Consider the following 13,529-nt stretch of genomic DNA (forward strand, 5'->3'; position numbering starts at 1 on the left):
ATGAGTGAGCCTTCATCCTCTGCTAAACTGTAAATCTTCCCTCTAGACTGTAAACTCTTTGTGGACGGGGATCGTTTCCACCAACTCTATTATATCGTACTCTCCCAAAAGCTTAGTACAGTGCTCTATACTCAGGAAGCGATCAGTAAATACCATTGATCGATTGATTTAACCCAGAGAAAAGAGTCTGAGAGACTCAGTTTCCTTTTCGGTTCCCTGGCCTGTGACTGCCGAATCCCGGGGGTGGAGTTGAGGCAGCTGGAGGGAGCCGGTCACCCTGTGGCTGGCATCTAGGCCCTTACCTGGCATCATCCAGTCGCGCCTTGCCGAATTCAGTAACAAAACCTGTGCCCGCCCAACTGCAGTGAGGCCCCTTCCCCCGTGTCTCCTGCTGGCTAATGGAAACCTTCAGGGCGGGTTCACGATACCCAAATGGCCCTCACCTGGAGAAGTCAGTCAGTCGACCATATTTATTGAGCATTTACTGTGTGCAGAGCACTGTACGAAGCACTTGGTACAATATAACAGGCTCATTCCCTGCCCACGGTGAGCTTACAATCTAGAGTGGGAGAAGGTCCAGAATTGAGGAATGTTTTGGTCTGGGCTCTGCGATGGTCCCGCTGGCTAACCTGCCATGTGGAAAAGTGGGGAGACTCCAAAGTTTTGGGGACCAGAAACTCCTTTCTCCCCGGGACCCTTCTCTTAGACTGTAACTCACTGTGGGGAGGGAATGGGACTGCCAACTCTGTGGTAATGTATTCTCCCAAATACAGTGCCTAAGTGCACTTAGTAAGCGCTTAATAAATACGACTGATTGATTGATTGATTTCCCAGAGAGAAAGCGATTTTACCTGAGATGTTGGCTATTTACCTGGTGACATCAGTTGGGGCCCAGCCAATCACAGGAAAAGAACAGGGCCAGGAAGAGGGGCTGAGGAAAGGGGAACCCCCAATCCCAGAGACCAGAGGAGACTCAGTCCCTGCCAGCCTTCTGCTAGGGAAGGAAGTTGGAATTCACCAGGAAGGCTGTGGCTCTCTAGGGGAACCACCAAGGACAGACCTGTGGGTAGCTTGCCCACAAAGATGTTCCCCTCCTGGGGGAAGCACGGCAGAGGTTTCACCAGGACGGAAATCACAGTCTAAGTTAGGAATCAATCAGTCTTATTTATCGAGTGCTTACTGTGTGCTGAGCACTGTACTAAGCGCTTGGGAGAGTGATAATAATAATGGTATTTGATAAGCGCTTACTATGTTTCGAGCACTTTCTAAGCGCTGGGTACAATATAACAGAGTTGGTAGACATTCCCTGCCCACAAGGAGCCTGCAGTCTAGATGGGGAGACAGACATTAATATAAATAACTCAATTACGGGTATGTACATAAGTGGTATTAGGAAAAAATACCAGGACAGGAACAGGATTCCCAGAATCTAGTTTAAGATTCCGTTTGTACTGTGCTTTCTTGGTAATAGACATGACGAATGCCAAGTGTTACTTAGATTCCCTATTGATACTTTCCAGGACTGTACTTAGGAATGGCACAGGTGCTGTTGAAATCTTATATAAACACCCATTGTCTGTTTGTAACCAAAGAGGGTTCCTGAGCCATCACGTAAGAGTGTGTTTGTGTGGGTGTGGGTGTGTGGGTGTATGTGGGTGATAAGGGAACCTGCCAGAGGGGAGCATTTGGAATTCTTTCACGCCTCAGCAGTGAGCAGGATTGAAAGACTGAATTCTGAATGTTTCCTGTTCCTTCCCGGGGTGCCAAACCTAAGAATCGTTCGTGGGATGATGGCAGCAGACTAAAGGGAGCAATCTCCGGGTGTACCGTTGTGGAGCCCCAAGGGAGTCCCTCCTCTGGCTGCAATTTGTCGTGGAGACTAGGATCCCGGTTCCAGAAACTGACCTTCAAAAAGTGAGTGGAAATATCACTGGCACATTTACAAGCAAACTCAGAGAACTGGCCGCTGGCTGCTGGGACCATCAAGAGTTCCCAATTGTAGTATAGTTTGAATGTGTGTGTATGGGTGGAGGGAGTGTCAGGGCTGCAACTGAAACTTTTAAGAAAGAAAGCTCCTATTTACATCTACCCCTTCCCCTTTCTTCCCTTTGTGAGACTCATGACAGCCATATGCTTTGCAGAGAAGGCAGCCCCTCCTGTTCTCTGCTCTCTGTGGTCAACGAAACTCTGAGATCCGCTGCCACATAGGACATCTGTGGGGGAGAGGGTGGGCAGCTGACCCTGGTGCCTTGAGCTGGGCCTGAATGATCATTGCCCCCGGCTGACTTGAATCTAGAGCCTCACTCTCTGAAAGACACGGGATCCCTCCTGGGTGGAAACTGGACCATTTCTGGTCTTTCATTCCGGTCTGGTCACCTCTCCTTGCCTCAATTTCTTCAGCTGCATAATGGGGAAAAGGATTCTTGCCCCACAAAGAAACGTGACGGTAAAGTAGCGAGCAGAAATAATTGAGTACTGACTAAATTTTTAGGACCGGACAGAGATAGCTGCCTGTTTGGGGTAAACCATACCAGTTGCTGGCTTGTCGGGGCTACCTCGTCCAAGGATAAATTCTCCTTCTTCCTCCTCTCTAGACGTTAGTCCAGAGCGCTGACGGTTATGTTCCTTCCCCCGGTCAGTCTGCAGCATCTCCATCTTCCCCAGTGCCTCTGTGGGCTTTAGGGTGGGCAGGGACCCCCAGGGCTGCTCCCGACCACGCCCCCATCTCCCGACTCCCCACAGGGTCCTTTCTGGGACCTTGGGTAGGCTGGAACGAGTCAGAGTTCCCTAGGGCCCTCGTCTAAGTTTCAAACTTCCAAACGCTGTAATGTTTATGACTCCTTAGAGGGGAACATTAGCGATCCCAGTACAACAGGCCACTGACCACAAGATTATGTCAGTTTTCAGTGATCAAATCAAGACCACTCCCCTTCCTGGTCTCATGCCTTGCTCCCACAGAACCATCATTCCCTTAGCTCTAAAGCTCTGGGACCGACATTCCTGCCTTACCCAGCATTCCAACTGTCCCAGGATTGCCTCACGCTCCATAGAAGCACAGCCATCTCTTGGGAGGAATTTTATTATCGGTCACGCAATAATAGGACCAACAGTAATCAGCAGGATTTATTTCTTGATCTCAACAGTGTGTGGGCATTGTCTGCCTTCTAAAATACAGATAGTCCAGGGAGAGGCGGGGTCGTGAACTCATCCTCATCTCCCAAGCAGGAGGAATGGAGGTGGTTAACTTGTTGTACCCTGTTGTTGCTGCGGTTGCTTCTTTCGGCCTCCCCGATTGCTCCCTTTCTTGCTGGGATTGAGAAGGGGTGATTGAGAAGAAAGGCATGGGGTAGCAATTTAGCCACACAGTTAAGGTGCACGATTGTTGAAGACCAAAAATGAATTAGTGATTGTGTCCTCTCCAAAACGGGAGAGACGAGGAGCCTGCAGGAAGGCAAATGCGTTGACAGTCTTTCAAGTCAAAGAGGAAGGAGACAACCAGTTCCCCGTGTCTGCAGCAAGAAGGGCGGGAGACGGGGCGGGCGGAAGACCGGAAGGGTACAGCCCTCAGGGTTTCGGACTTGGAGCCATTCTGCCTGGAGCCCCTAACCTTTCAGAGTGACTTCAATCAATGAATTGTATTTATTGAGCGCTTACTCTGTGCAGAGGACTGTACTAAGCTCTTGGTAGAGTACACTACATCAGAGCTGACTTCTCCAGGAGCTGACACAGAGTGACTAGACCTAAATTCTGACTACTTGGAGGGCCTCTGAGGTGCCCAGTATGACTCACAGAGAAAACAGAGTTGAAAAGTGATGGAGGGGAGGTTGTTTATCAGAACTTCACGCACACTGAAATTTCTATGCCTGGATCACTTCCCTTGCTTCCTCTTATTTCCTCCGTCCTTACGGTAACGTGTACTTAAGGGTGGGTGGTTGCTTGGCAGGGGTATCCTTCTGGAGTCTAAATGTAAGGAAAAGGAGAAATGAACACTTAGTTTTCTTCCTAAGCCATTAACAATTATGAGCTGCGTTCGCTGGGCTGTCATAAGATGACAAGTACCTTCAGGCATCTACATCAGGATGCATTTATTTCACATGCGCAGAGTTACAAGCCTCGCTTTAATGTACCTTGGCGAGTCAAACGGAAATAGCTGCAGAAAATGAAATTGGGCGGAAACTCTTTGGGATCAGGGAATGTCTCTTGTGCGTCTATTGCACTTTCCTGGGCAGTTAGTATGGTCCAACCTCACCCAGTCGGTGCTCAGTAAATATCCTTACTTCGATCCCTACTATTATAACACCTCCTCCTCCTCCTCCTAAAGGTTCCTACAATGACTATTCTTACTAGAACTCCTAAAGGTTTCTACAATTCCTTCTACTATAACTATTACTACTGGTATTCCTAAGGGTTACAACTACTTCCAGTACTCTTAAAGGTGACTACGGCTGCTACTTACTACTAGTCTTGTCTCATGCGGTCGAGTCGTTCCCGACCCCTAGTGACACCACGGATACACCTCTCCCAGAACGCCCCCTCTCCATTTGCAGTCGTTCTGGTAGAGGATCCGTAGAGTTTTCTTGGTGAAAATACGGGGGCGGCTTACCATGGCCGACTCCCGCGCAGTCCACTCGAGTCTCCTCCCTCTACTCTCTCCCATGTTGCTGCTGCCCAGCATGGGTGACTTTCAACTTGTAGCGGATTGCCTTCCACTCCCTAGCCACTGCCCGAGGTGGGAATGGAATGGGTAGGCCTCTGCTTGACTCTCCCTCCCATAGCCAAGACTGGTAGAGGATTGGAAACTCTCCAGGTGCGACCTTGAGAGGGGACTACGATTAGTAGTACTCCTAAAAGTTACTACAAACTACTGCTACTAGTCCTAAAGATCGACTAGGGGATCCCGGAGAGGCTTTTAAGTAGTTAGGTGAGGGGTAGGAAAAGACTTCAAAGAACAAAGTGCCACGTGGAGGACAGAACTGCGATCCCAGTTCTGCAACTTTCCCAGCCAGCTCAAGGAGGCCACACTCTGTGTCGCCTAGGATAGCTAATAAAAATGACTGAAGCCTTGTCAAATGCCTGAAAATACTCTCTAATTGTTAGGATATCAGGGATACTCCCCTTTCCCACCCTTTGTTAGAGCAACAATGGGTTGACTTTCTCCCAGTCAGACTTTTGAATTCCTTAAAACCCAGGTTATTGTCCTGGGAAAAGAGACCTGTGTTTTCTTCGTTTTTGTCTCTTCAGTCAAAATGTGTTTATTTTAGATCGACAAGACATACGACTAACACTTGATACTCACCCCGCCCTCAGCCCTGCAGTATCTGTGTACATATTCACGATTGGTTTATTTTTATTAATGCTTCTCTCCATCCTAGACTGAAAGCTCCTGGTAGTCAGGGAACGTATCTACCAACTCTGTTGTATTGTACTTTCTCAAGTGCTTTCTCAAGTGCTCCCATTCTTTAACTGTTGGAGTTCCTCGAGGGTCAGTTCTTGGCCCTCTTCTGTTCTCCATTTACACTCACTCCTTCGGTGAACTCATCCGCTCTCACGGCTTTGACTACCATCTCTACGCAGATGACACGCAGATCTACATCTCCGCCCCTGTCCTCTCCCCCTCCCTTCGGGCTCGCATCTCCTCCCGCCTCCGGGACGTCTCCACCTGGATGTCGGCCCGCCACCTAAAGCTCAACATGAGCGAGACTGAGCTCCTCATCTTCCCTCCCAAACCCGGTCCTCTCCCAGACTTCCCTATCACCGTGGATGGCCCGACCATCCTTCCCGTCTCTCGGGCCCGCGATCTCGGTGTCATCCTCGACTCGTCTCTCTCGTTCACCCCACACATCCTATCCGTTACCGAGACCTGCCGGTTTCACCTTTACAATATCGCCAAGATCCGCCCTTTCCTCTCCACCCAAATGGCTACCTTACTGCTACGGGCTCTCGTTATATCCCGGCTAGACTACTGTGTCACCCTTCTCTCTGATCTCCCTTCCTCCTCTCTCGCCCCGCTCCGGTCTATTTTTCACTCCGCTGCCCGGCTCATCTTCCCGCAGAAACGATCTGGGCATGTCACTCCCCTTCTTAAACACCTCCGGTGGTTGCCTACCAACCTCCGCTCCAAACAAAAACTCCTCACTCTAGGCTTCAAGGCTCTACATCACCTTGCCCCGTCCTACCTCTCCTCCCTTCTCTCTTTCTACCGCCCACCCCGCACGCTCCGCTCCTCTGCCGCCCACCTCCTCACCGTCCCTCGGTCTCGCCCGTCCCGCCGTCGACCCCCGGGCCACGTCCTCCTGCGGTCCTGGAGCGCCCTCCCTCCTTACCTCCGCCAAACCGATTCTCTTCCCCTCTTCAAAACCCTACTTAAAACTCACCTCCTCCAAGAGGCCTTCCCAGACTGAGCTCCCCTTCTCCCTCTACTCCCTCTACCGCCCCCCCTTCACCTCTCTGCAGCTTAACCCTCTTTCCCCCCCATTTCCCTCTGCTCCTCCCCCTCTCTCTTGCCATCCCCTCAGCACTGTACTCGTCTGCTCAACTGTATATATTTTCATTACCCTATTTATTTTGTTAATTTTGTTAATGAAATGTACATCGCCTCGATTCTATTTAGTTGCCATTGCTTTACGAGATGTTCTTCCCCTTGACTCTATCGCCATCGTTCTCGTCTGTCCGTCTCCCCCGATTAGACCGTAAGCCCATCAAACGGCAGGGACTGTCTCTATCTGTTGCCGACTTGTTCATTCCAAGTGCTTAGTACAGTGCTCTGCACATAGTAAGCGCTCAATAAATACTATTGAATGAATGAAAGTGCTTAATACAGTTCTCTGCTCACAGTAAGTGCTCAATAGATACTGCTGATTGAATCCTGAGAGGTGACATGACTGAGTGGAAAGAGCACGAGACTGAGACTCAGGAGATGATGATGATGATGGTATTTGTTAAGCACTTACTATGCGCCAAGCACTGTTCTAAGTGTTGGGTTATCAGGTTGTCCCACATGGGGCTCACAGTCTCAATCCCCATTTTACGGATGAGATAACTGAGGGACAGACAAGCTAAGTGACTTGCCTAAAGTCCCACAACAGTCAAGTGGAGGACCTGGAATTCGAACCCATGACTTCTGACTCCCAAGCCCGTGCTCTTTCCTCTAGTCCTACCAGTTCCTGCTGTGTGACTTAGGACAAGTCACTTGACCTCTCTGTGACTCAGTCCCCTCATCTTTAAAATGGAGATAAAATACCTGTTCTCTCTGCCTCTTAGATTGTGAGTCCTGTGTGGACAGGGATTTGATCTGATCTGATCTGATTATCTTGTATTTATCCCAGCATTTAGTTCGGGGCCTGGATCCTAATAGGTGCTTAATCATTACCATAGTAGCAATAATAATGAAAATGATTATTTTTAAAGTTCCCTTGTCCCTACTGCTTTACTTTGTAGGAATCTGTCTTTGGCTAGACAATAGTGAGTACAGAGTTAACTAAAATTGAGACCTTGATTTATACGAGCAGATTCATATTCAGGCGATTTAAATAGCACCTAACTGTAAAGGGGTAATTTGGGCATTCCATCACCACAAGCTTCCCTGGGAAAAGGACTCCCCAGGTGAGTTCCCGTGTCCTCTCCTCTCTGGCTCCTCACCCACCGCATCACCTTTCCTGTGTTTGGTCTCTATTTTCCTTTTGGGGTCTTTTGGGCACCAATGGGGCCTTGGAGACAGGCCTGACCGGTACTTTGAGAGGGGCTGGGAGGTAGGGTGGTAGAGCAGGTGGTGTAGAGAAGCGGTTCCCTGTTCTGCCATTAGTGGTTAGTTCACACAGCATTCTTGACAGCAGCGATACCCGTTTATTTTGAATGCTGGAGAAAAAAGTTGATGGGGATTTCAGTAAGATGGAGGACTGAAAGGGGTCAGGCTTCAGAAAGGTGGTGGGCCACAAAGCTACCATTTTGGGCCTTTTCAGCTGTGATTGGAGATTCTCAGATCTCTTCTGAGAACTGGGATGAGCAGATCTGGCAATCTGGCTTAAAAAGTTGATGGGGACCATCACCCCCATGACTTGAGCATCTAAACATTTTAATAGCCATCAATATAGCCATGTTGGAAAAGTCCACATTTTACCTGCACCACAGCAGGGGAACGAGCCAAGGGAATAGAAATGGGCATTCTACAGACTAAAGTACTACATGTTATTGAGGGAATTAAATTCTTTCCCCACTAGATGAAGTCCTTCTGAGGTGGTTAGAACTACACTTGTTCATAGACACAGTGCGGGAAGGCTAAACACTTTGCCCTTCTGATGAGCGGAGAGCCTTTTTCAAGGTGGAAAGAGCTTATTTTTAGCAATTTCTTCTGGTCCCCTGCCTGTCTCAGTCTCCGGGGCTGCCCTGGATATACCAAGGCCCTGCCTTGAGCCTGCTGGGACCCCTGCTGTGTTTCTCTGGGGAATCAATGTGATAAGATCATGGGGTTGGGGGTTTTCAGGTTTTTGGTGGCAGGTCTTTGGTATGGGCCAACTTTGGCATGGCCTCAGGGGCTGTTGTGAAGCAAGGGTTGACCATGCCTTGTCCTTTCTGCTGAATGCCTGACAGAAAGGGAAGTCTTTCTAGACATACCCTGTGCTGGCCTAGATTGTCGCTGGGCCTGCTTTGCCACCTTGTTGGCTTTCCTGCCCCTTCCCCTTGACCACAAACCCCCTTCTCATCTGCCTCCCCCACCTCCATCTCCCAGGCCTGGATCCTCCCCAAGCCAGGGGCCCGGCCTGTGTTCTCAGGGCCGCACGGATCCCAGGGTCCGGTGTCCGGGACACCGTTCCCCCTCAGTCTTCCCTCTGTCTTCTCTCCCAGGCTGCTGCCAAGCCTGCAGCTGGCCGGGCCCAACTTCGAGCTCCGACCTGCCCCTGTCAGGAGGCCAGCCAACCCCCTGCAGACTGAGGCCTCCCCCTGAGGACGGAGCCTGGAGAGCTCCAGCGGGCATCTCTCGGCCCGCCTGGAGCGGCCCACTCTGGAATGGAATGTAGACGCCATCCTCGCCCGGCCTGCGGTAGTTAGGTAACCCCGGAGGAAACAGGTGGGTATCAGGGAACCGCAGAGCCAGACACAGTCGGTGTTTTGAATGTTGGCCCACAGACAGTTTGGCAAGGGGCAGTGGGGGTGGGGGAGCCTGGCATAGCATGGCCCCCACTAATGAGGAGGGCACCTTAATCGGCTCCCGCATGGGTTCTAATCCCGACTCTGCCGCTTGTCTGCTTCGTGACCTTGGGCAAGTCACTTCACTTCTCTGGGCCTCAGTCAACTCATCTGTAAAATGAGGATTGTGTATGTAAGCCCCATGTAGGACAGGGACTGCGTCCATCCCGATTTGCTCGTATCCACCCCAGCACTTAGTACAGAGCCTGGCACATAGTAAGTGCTTAACAAATACCATTATTATTATTATTATTATTACTTTGTTTCTCCTTCCATCCATCAACGACTCTGCATATTTGAGTATTTCCAACCGAGCTACTATAGGGATTGCCCAGTTCAGACCCTACTGTCCGGAATTTGCCAAAGGGTATTGGCAGGAACCTCCCTGGAACCGAAGCTGCTGGTGTGAGTCAGCGTTGCCCCTCGGGCCAAAGAGGCCAGGACTGGGGCAGCTGCCCTTCCCTGTCGGACCAAGGGAATGCAGGGGGAGGGCAGGTGCCAACACCCTTATGGTTGGGGGGTGGTTAGGATTGGGAAACAGACCACACACCGAACAGATGGCCGTGTGTGTGAATCCTTTGGGACCCTCCCTGGGAGCTAATGGGTTGGCAGATCGGGTGTGTTCGGAGGAAGTCTGTCTTGCCTGGTAACGGATGGATTGCCTCAGTATGTTACACGCTCTCCGCCTGCTCCTGGGGCCCAGGCACGACTCTCCAAAGTCAGAGCCTGTCTGTCAGTCAGTCAGTTATATTTATTGAGGGATCCCTTACTGTGTGGGCACTGGACTAAGCACTTGGGAGAGTACAATATAACAATATAACAGACACGTTCCCTGTCCACAATGAGCTTACAGTCTAGAGGGGGAGGCAGGCATTAATATGAATAAAACTACAGATATGGACTTAAGTGCCGTGGGGCTGGGAAGGGGGTTAAATAGAGGAAGTAGGTCAAGGTGACGCAGAAGGGAGTGGGAGAAGAGGAAAGGAGGGCTTAGTCAGGGAAGGCCTCTTGGAGGAGATGTGCTTTCAAGTGAGGCTTTGAACAGAGAAAGAGTCATTGTCGGTCGATATGAAGAGGGAGGGTGTTCCAGGCCAGAGGCAGGACGTGGGCGAGAGGCCGGCAGCGAGATAGTGACCTCGGCCTGCCCCAAGGGAGGGACAGACACAGCCCTCCCTTCCCCTTGCTCTTTCCCAATTGTGCTCCCTTCCAATTTGACCTGAGGGTGTTGTCTTGTACTCTCCCAGTTGCTAAGTGCAGTACTCTGCACACAGTAAGCATCCAATAAATACAACTGATTGATAAACACCCCAAAACACACACACACACACAACCTCCCCCGACCCCAAGCTGGTTGGTTCGCTCTCCTGGCTGGCTAGGAATCGGCAGTAGATATTGCTTGCTATCCCCAGATTCAGACAGGCCCTAAGGCACCGGGGTTCAAAATACGCCAAGAATGAGACTCTGGCCAAGGCAGCCAGGCCCAGAGCCTCTAAGTATCTCAATCACCTTCCAGCAGGGAGAGTTTTGGTGACTCTGTTACTTCTTCAAAACTTAAAAAAACTCAAGCCCCAACCTCTTCCTTCTCTCTGGGCTGCAGTGGTAACCCTTTCTGTATTTCAGTGCCACTTTGTTTCAATAGGTCTCTCCTACCCCCTTATTGAAAAGAAACTGTCATCCTGCCTTGTGGAGAGGGTTCTGTCGACAGCCTTGAGTGGAAGGATGTCGAAGGAGCCAGACTACACGCTATGCTCCTAAGCATCCTTTGCTGTGGCTGCTGGAGACAGGAGTTGGAGCTGAGCCCCCTGAGGGCCCTGTGGGTCCTTCTCTCCCCCCGCCCCCCACCAGCCTTGTCAAGTGTGCCAGAGGGAGGGGCACGGGGAACACAAATGGAATGAGATTCCACATGTGCTGGACACCCAGTCCTCATCGAGACAGTCTGTTCTACCTTGAACTGTTATGTGGTACTGTTTTAAGTCTGGCCATTTCAAAGGTGTGGATGGCAAAGAGTGCTCATATATGACTTCTCTAGAGCCTAGAGCAGAGACAGAACAGATAAAACAGTTTGCAGAGGCAACAGAGACCTCCCTAGGGGGCTGAGGCCTCTTGGTTTCATGCCACATCCCCAACAGGGGACTGGGGGGCAAATGCCCTCTTTCTGGCCACCGAAACAACTGGAACCTCCCTCCAGGCTCAACCCTGAAATTGGTACCAACTCCCAAGCACTGTGCTCAGCACACAGTAAGTGCTCAGTAAATACCATTGATTAATTTAGAGCACCTTAAGTCCCTGGGACCAAGTTGACGCTGCTTTGTTCCAGAGAACTGGGAAATAGGGGAGTGGGGAAATGAAAGGTTCTCTTCAGTCGGTCCCCGTACCCATGGAGGGTTAAACTGAACAGAGGTTTAGAAGGAAATGGGCTATCCAGGGAGATGCATTTTAAGAGAGAGGAAATGGCGACTTGTGTATTTGTCTAAACTCAATAGGTACTGGGCTGGAACAGCCTGGTCCTCCATGAGGAAATGAGTCACATTCCTAAGGACGCTAACTCCCCGCCTGACTGGAGAAAGAGGGCTCAGGGGGACTTTATGCCCTTTGTCTCCCTTGGCATTAGACCCGTTCACGGCACTGGTCCTTTCCCGCTCTCCGCCATTTGTTTGGTGCGTGACCTTGGACAAGCCACTTCACTTCTCTGTGCCTCAGTCACCTTATTTGTAAAACGGGGATTAGGACGGGAGCCCGGTGTGGGACATGGACTGTCTCTAACCTGATTAGCTTGTATCTACTTCGGCGCTCAGTATAGTGCGTGGCACAGAGAAAGAGCTTAACAAACACCACACACAAAAAAAAATCACCGCACTCTGGTCTGGGTGATGGGGAATGATTCGGCCTCAGCGTCAGGCCTCGGTCCCTGGGGCAGGGTTTCCAGGTCCTGCTTGTCACTGCTGACACCCTAAGTGTTCTTTGGGGTGTGTTTGTGGAAGGACGAAGCAAGGTCAGGGGTGTGTTGGCTAGACTTTGCTCAGGAAGTAGGGCGTATGGCAGAGAGAAGAGGGTCCAGAGGGTGTGGGTAAGGAGATGGTTCTGGCTCTGTTGTGAAGATGGGGGGTGAGCCTCCCTAGGCCTCAGTTTCCCTGCCTGTGACACGGGTCACCTGTTGTTAAACAGCCACTATTGGGAAAGATGTGGGGCCCATCTGGAGTTATTATCAGGGCGCCACCATTATGTTGGGCCCGGCCGACGCTAGCAGGGTGGGTCAAGTGTGAGGTAACCTGAAACGAGTTGGAAAGGCTGAGGCTGTGTGGATATACAAGGGGCAGCCTGGGGCTTTCCAAGTGATGGCATTTGGGCTTTTCTCTTTCCTTCATTCAGCGCCAGCTTTCCCTTGGCCAGCCCCGGCCTCACCTCCCCATACCCCTTGGGACCTGAGAGGCTGTCATGGTATGAAACACACTTCCTGGGGAAACAAGCCCTGGTTCAGAGGGGAAGGAGAGAAATAGGTGGCTTCCCCAAGGACGTAACTGAAGCAGTTCCATCACGGCTGTTGCTCATTATTTATCCATCCGTGACTGTGGCCTGCATGTGAGGGAGTTTTTCCCTGAGCATGAATGGTGCCGGCGGGGAGAAGGAACCCATGGCTCTCCCTGCTCTGCCCTGCCCTTTCCATGGGCCAGACTGGGATTAGTAGTGGCAGAGTGGCTAGCTGGGACGATTGGCCCCCAGATGGAGAAGTTGTTCAGTCAGGGACAGGGATCCTGGAGGTTTTCTGCAATTTTCCAGCATAAGTTGTGTAGTTCGCTAATCAAGTTGGAAAAACGTCAATGTCCCATATGGGGCTCACGGTCTTAATCCCATTTAACAGATGAGGTAATTGAGGCACTGAGAAGTAAAGTGACTTGCCCAAGGTCACAGAGCAGGCAAGTGGCGGAGCTGTGATTAGAACCCACGCCCTTCTGACTTCCAGGGCCATCCTTCTAACCACTAGGTCACTCGGCTTCCCTTCCTGTCAAGTTTTCAAATCCCATTGCCTCCAGCACCCTCATCGAAGCAGCCTGACACAGTGGATAGAGCACGGGCCTGGGAGTCATGGGACGTGGGTACTAATCCCACCTCCACCACTTGCCTGCTGTGTGACCTTGGGCAAGTTAGTTCACTTCTCTGTGCCTCAGTGTGACCTCATCTGTAAAATGGGGATTGAGACTGTGAGCCCATGTGGGACAGGGACTGTGTCCAACCTGATTTGCTTGTATCCACCCGAGCACTTAGTATAATGCCTGGCACGTAGTAACTGCTTAACAAGTTCCATTATTATTATTATTATCTCAGTGGGAACAGGGAGCTGTTAACCA

At 50.8% G+C, this 13,529-nt stretch overlaps 1 protein-coding gene across 5 annotated transcripts in view; it reads left to right on the plus strand.

Annotated features, from left to right (window-relative positions):
* The window catches only part of ADGRG1 (adhesion G protein-coupled receptor G1), a 60,769-nt gene that overhangs the window by 25,140 nt on the left and 22,100 nt on the right, over positions 1-13,529 (plus strand). The window contains exon 2 of one of the 5 annotated variants that reach the window (XM_029075621.2): positions 1,775-1,914. The exons of 3 other annotated variants lie outside the window; for them this stretch is intronic. The gene's annotated coding sequence lies outside the window, so the exon portion shown is untranslated. Of the gene's footprint in view, positions 1-1,774; positions 1,915-8,878; positions 9,065-13,529 lie in introns of those variants that run through there. One more of the 5 variants, XM_029075623.2, reaches the window with a different exon arrangement.

This window comes from Ornithorhynchus anatinus, chromosome 11 (genome assembly GCF_004115215.2).
Source record: "Ornithorhynchus anatinus isolate Pmale09 chromosome 11, mOrnAna1.pri.v4, whole genome shotgun sequence".
Taxonomy (NCBI): domain Eukaryota; kingdom Metazoa; phylum Chordata; class Mammalia; order Monotremata; family Ornithorhynchidae; genus Ornithorhynchus; species Ornithorhynchus anatinus.